Genomic DNA, 6307 nt, shown 5'->3' on the forward strand with positions numbered 1-6307 from the left:
GGCCTCAGCTTTGAATCCAGTCCTGCCCCCTCCTCCCACTGTTCTGACCTTTCTTGAGGGTTGGCATAGTAGGTACAGTTGTAAATTGAAAAATCACTTGGCCCTGACTAATATAAATATTAGTCATCAAAGTTCAGCTTAAAACATGTCAAGAATAGATATAGAACTGTATATTTATGTATTGTATGAGGATATTTCTCCTATTTCCTACCTGAATCTGGTTCTTGCTGAAACCTCAGTGGTGAATCCAGGTAAATCATGTCCACAATGTAGTTGAATAACTCAGGTTCTGCTGGTGTTTAATTGGTCCTATTTAGAAGGTTTTTAACATTCACTCTCAGACTTTCTGAAGATGATTGGAAGAATGATGAGGGACACAACAAAATATGTTTCTGTAGATGGTTTGTGTATTTTTCCTAATTGTGTTTTGCCTGTTTTTAAGCCTAAATATTATTACTTTATAGTCTGTAAGATAGATAAGGAGTGAGAATATTTGTTAAACCAATATTAAGATACTCTTCATTTAATTTTCTGTATGCACAAATATGCTTCTGCATATGTGTATAGTTACACTCGTGGACCACCCACCAAAAAGGTGCACTTCTACAGGTGGCCTTTGAATACTGGTTCTTTATATGCTCTCCTGCTAAATTGGAGTACATCCTAAAGAAATACATCTGGAATTCCCTAAGGGGAGAGTAAGTTTAGGTTGAGAGTAAAAGAAGTTTTCAGGAGAAGGTGGTTACCGAGATTGATTTTGTATCATCCCTATTCTAAAAAGGCCATTTTATAACCTAGTTCATCATATCACTTACCTACAACTGTATGGCCTATTGAAAGAACTGCTGGTATGGAAGATTTATCAGTGGAGAGCTTTCCTGCTAAGGAGTTTCCCTGTCTCTAAAATCTGAAATATTTCATGTATTGTACAGCATTTTAATCCCATCAGCCCTCCAGTTATTCTCAGAATTTGCTACTTGTAGAATAAGTATATTACTCTAAGGGTTGATTTGATTTAAAAGCCTGTGGTTTTGGTGTGTTGTGTTTTTTTTCCTTTACAAAAAAGCATTGTCTTCTGATTTTGAGAGGTTTTTTTTTTTTTTAAATTAAGATATATTCTCACAGCATACATTCATCCAGAGTATACAATCACTTATTCACATTACCATCATATAGTTGTTCATTGATCACCTCGACCTATTTTTGAACATTTTCCTTGTACCAGAAAAATTGAAAATAAGAATTAAAAAAAAAGAGTAAAAAGGGAACATCCAAATTGTGCCCCGCCCCCGCCGCCCTATATTTCCTTTAGTTTTTTGTCCCCATTTTTCTACTCATCCATCCATACACTGGGTAAAGGGGAGTGTGACCCACAAGGCTTTCACAATCACATTGTCACCCCTTGTAAGCTGCAATGTTATACAAACGTCTTCAGAGTCAAGGCTGCTGGGTTGTAGTTTGATAGTTTCAAATATTTACTTCTAGCTATTCCAATACATTAAAACCTAAAAAGGGTTATCTATATAGTGCATAAGAGTACCCACTAGAGTGACCTCTCGACTCCATTTGGAATCTCTCAGCCACTGAAACTTCATTTCATTTCATTTCATTTCACATCCCCCTTTTGGTCAAGAAGATTTCATTTCATTTCACATCCCCCTTTTGGTCAAGAAGATAGTCCCATGATGCCGGATCCAGATTCATCCCCAGGAGTCATATCCTGCGTTGCCAGGCATTTACACCCCTGGGTGTCAGATCCTATGCTGGTGGGGGGAGTGGTGGTAAGGGGGGGGAGGTGGGAGGGTAGGGGGATGGGCAGTGAGTTCACACGCCGAGTTGGCTTAGCTAGAGAGAGAGGGCCATATCTGAGCAACAAAGAGGCACTCGGGGAGATTAAGAGAAGTTTTAATTCTTAAACTCATCAGTTGAAAATTTAGTAAGATGTATATTAAATGCAAGTCTCTTAAATCTAAGTACGGAATATATGAAATACAGAGAATTCTCTTGCATTTATTCAGGATTTCACCTGCATAAAAGCAAGAGGAGAAAATGAGGTGTAGTTCATGCCAAATAGACATTTCCCAACCCTACTTTGTCTGTTGTTTGTCCTGCTCTAATAGTGTTTAATTTTTATGCTTTATGTGGGAAATGAAATGTTTCATAAACTTTTCCCCATCCATATTTGATTGCAAGTTTATAGACACCAAAACTGAGAAAAGTGGTTTTATTTAAGACTTAACAAATATTAGTGCTGGAACTCTGAGAAGAAGGCAGTATTTATCTGGAATGTTCACCATGAGTGGCAGGTATATGCATCCTGGGAAACAAGAAAATCTCAAAAACCTAAAAGAAATCTCTTAAATAGAGGAGGTGGTTCCTTAAAAAAGCATTATCAGAAAAACTATAGAACTAAGGAAGTGCTACTTCCTTCTGACCAAGAAACCCCACCCGACTCTCTTCTGTAATTCGTCCACAATGTGGGCCAGTAGACTCTCTTCTGTAATTCGTCCACAATGTGGGCCAGTAGCCGAGCTGTAGTGAGTTAGGGTTTGCATTTGTGTCCCCTTCTGAGAGCTTTTCCCCCATTTATACCAGTGGATTCCCGAGCCAAGTGGAGAGGATTGAAGCAGCCTATTACCAATAACTTGGCTAGATTTACACTGCATGAAACAGCCTTCTTTCCATTTGCAGAACAGTCAGAAATGCCCGTGTTCCCTTAACTGAGGTTTTAACAAGACTTTTGCCATCTGCTTCCTGATTCCACATCTTTATTTTGACAGAGCATTTCATAGGCTGTATTTGGCAATCTCCTGGTTAGACGTTATCTTGGTCATTTTAGTATGTTGGGTTTTTTTCCCCTTTCTGATTATCAGCATTGAGGATTTTTACATCCGTGATTTATTTCCAATTTGCATTTAACTGAAATTGCAGACAAATTAGTAAGTGAGCCACCGGGTGGATCAACATTTTCGCTAGCCCTTCATTTTATTACTAGCATCATTTGGTACTATTTAGTTGTTAAAAACTGTGGGCACTGCTGGCCTAAAGAAGCAAAATTAGCAATCTATTTTTTTCCAGATCTGACTCAGTTTCTGTCAAACCCCAGATTTGTGCACTCATGGACATGTGTGACAAAAGGTGTTTTTTTGGTAGTTTTATTTGCTGAGATTGTACCTGTGAAATGGGGTTTAATCTGGACATAGGTATCCCATTTTTGTTGCCTTAAGCCTTTCTGTGGTTTGGTAGTTTACTAGACTTGAAGTATTGAAATATAATTTTTTATGTTTTTCCAATGTCCATGCTGATGAATTATAAATTGTCAGACTTAGTTTCTGCAGCAGCTCCACAGAGCTTCCAAATAAGGATAAAGGGTAAGCACTTATCTTGAATTGTCACTTTCCATAGAAGAAGGTTGAATAGGATAAATTACAATGCATATATACCTACACTTTGTAAATGTGTTAGTTTTCCTTAGAATATTTTCATGGCATTGATTGCAAGGTCAAATTAATCATTTTGTCTTTATGTAGGTCTTCTCAAAGCTCGTGGCAATATTTTCCACATGATTTTCCATTGCTTTATGGCAGGACTATGGGAAGAAATATTTATCCAGAGCAATGGGAAAGGCCTTTAGGGAAATTAATTTCTAAATAGTTGGCGAAGAGTGATTGTGGACTCTTCCTTTAGAAGTCTTTAAAAGCAGGGTAGACGTAGGTTTTACCCTTGGGAAGACGGTTGCTGCAAAGGAGAGGCTAGGCCTCCCTATAATTGTGCCTAAGAGCCTCCTCCTGAATGCCTCTTTATTGCTCAGATGTGGCCCTCTCTCTCTAGCTAAGCCAACTTGAAAGGTGAAATCACTGCCCTCCCCCCTACGTGGGATCAGACATCCAGGGGAGTGAATCTCCCTGGCAACGTGGAATATGACTCCCGGGGAGGAATGTAGACCTGGCATCATGGGACAGAGAACATCTTCTTGACCAAAAGGGGGATGTGAAAGGAAATGAAATAAGCTTCAGTAGCAGAGAGATTCCAAAAAGAGCCGAGAGGTCACTCTGGTGGGCACTCTTACGCACAATTTAGACAACCCTTTTTAGGTTCTAAAGAATTGGGGTAGCTGGTGGTAGATACCTGAAACTATCAAACTACAACCCGGAGGAGGCGGGGCAAGATGGTGGACTGGTGAGCTGTATGTTTTAGTTACTCCTCCAGGAGAGTAGGTAGAAAGCCAGGAACTGCGTGGACTGGACACCACAGAGCAATCTGACTTTGGGCATACTTCATACAACACTCATGAAAACGTGGAACTGCTGAGATCAGCGAAATCTGTAAGTTTTTGCGGCCAGGGGACCCGCGCCCCTCTCTGCCAGGCTCAGTCCCGTGGGAGGAGGGGCCGTCAGCTCCGGGAAGGAGAAGGGAGAAGTGCAGTGGCAGCCCTTATCGGAAACTCATTCTACTGATCCAAACTCCAACCATAGATAGACTGAGACCAGACACCAGAGAATCTGAGAGCAGCCAGCCCAGCAGAGAGGAGACAGGCATAGAAAAAAAAACAACACGAAAAACTCCAAAATAAAAGCGGAGGATTTTTGGAGTTCTGGTGAACGTGGAAGGGGGAAGGGCGGAGCTCAGGCCCTGAGGCGCATATGCAAATCCCGAAGAAAAGCTGATCTCTCTGCCCTGTGGACCTTTCCTTAATGGCCCTGGTTGCTTTGTCTACTAGCATTTCAATAACCCATTAGATCTCTGAGGAGGGCCCTTTTTTTTTTTTTTTTTTTTAATCCTTTTTCCTTTTTCTAAAACAAGTACTCTAAGAAGCCCAATACAGAAAGCTTCAAAGACTTGCAATTTGGGCAGGTCAAGTCAAGAGCAGAACTAAGAGAGCTCTGAGACAAAAGGCAATAATCCAGTGGCTGAGAAAATTCACTAAACACCACAACTTCCCAAGAAAAGGGGGGTGTCTGCTCACAGCCATCATCCTGGTGGACAGGAAACACTCCTGCCCATCGCCAGCCCCATAGCCCAGAGCTGCCCCAGACAACCCAATGTGACGGAAGTGCTTCAAATAACAGGCACACACCACAAAACTGGGCGTGGACATTAGCCTTCCCTGCAACCTCAGCTGATTGTCCCAGAGCTGGGAAGGTGGAGCAGTGTGAATTAACAAAGCCCCATTCAGCCATCATTTCAGCAGACTGGGAGCCTCCCTACACAGCCCAGCAGCCCAGAACTGCCCTGGGGGGATGGCACTCACCTGCGACATAGCACAGTCATCCCTCAACAGAGGACCTGGCGTGCACAGCCTGGAAGAGGGGCCCACTTGCAAGTCTCAGGAGCCATACGCCAATACCAAGGACTTGTGGGTCAGTGGCAGAGACAAACTGTGGCAGGACTGAACTGAAGGATTAGACTATTGCAGCAGCTTTAAAACTCTAGGATCACCAGGGAGATTTGATTGTTAGGGCCACCCCCCCTCCCTGACTGCCCAGAAACACGCCCCATATACAGGGCAGGCAACACCAACTATACACGCAAGCTTGGTACACCAATTGGACCCCACAAGACTCACTCCCCCACTCACCAAAAAGGCTAACTAAGCAGGAGAGAACTGGCTTGTGGAGAACAGGTGGCTTGTGGACGCCACCTGCTGGTTAGTTAGAGAAAGTGTACTCCACGAAGCTGTAGATCTGATAAATTAGAGATAAGGACTTCAATTGGTCTACACATCCTAAAAGAACCCTATCAAGTTCAGCAAATGCCACGAGGCCAAAAACAACAGAAAATTATAAAGCATATGAAAAAACCAGACGATATGGATAACCCATGCCCAAGCATCCAAATCAAAAGATCAGAAGAGACACAGCACCTAGAGCAGCTACTCAAAGAACTAAAGATGAACAATGAGACCATAGTACGGGAGACAAAGGAAATCAAGAAGACCCTAGAAGAGCATAAAGAAGACATTGCAAGACTAAATAAAAAAATGGATGATCTTATGGAAATTAAAGAAACTGTTGACCAAATTAAAAAGATTCTGGACACTCATAGTACAAGACTAGAGGAATTTGAACAACGAATCAGTGACCTGGAAGATGACAGAATGGAAAATGAAACCATAAAAGAAAGAAAGGGAAAAAAAATTGAAAAAATAGAAATGGACCTCAGGGATATGATAGATAATATGAAACGTCCGAATATAAGACTCATTGGTGTCCCAGAAGGGGAAGAAAAGGGTAAAGGTCTAGGAAGAGTATTCAAAGAAATTGTTGGGGAAAACTTCCCAAATCTTCTAAACAACATAAATACACAA

The sequence above is a fragment of the Choloepus didactylus genome, chromosome 13, assembly GCF_015220235.1.
Source record: "Choloepus didactylus isolate mChoDid1 chromosome 13, mChoDid1.pri, whole genome shotgun sequence".
Classification (NCBI taxonomy): Eukaryota; Metazoa; Chordata; class Mammalia; order Pilosa; family Megalonychidae; genus Choloepus; species Choloepus didactylus.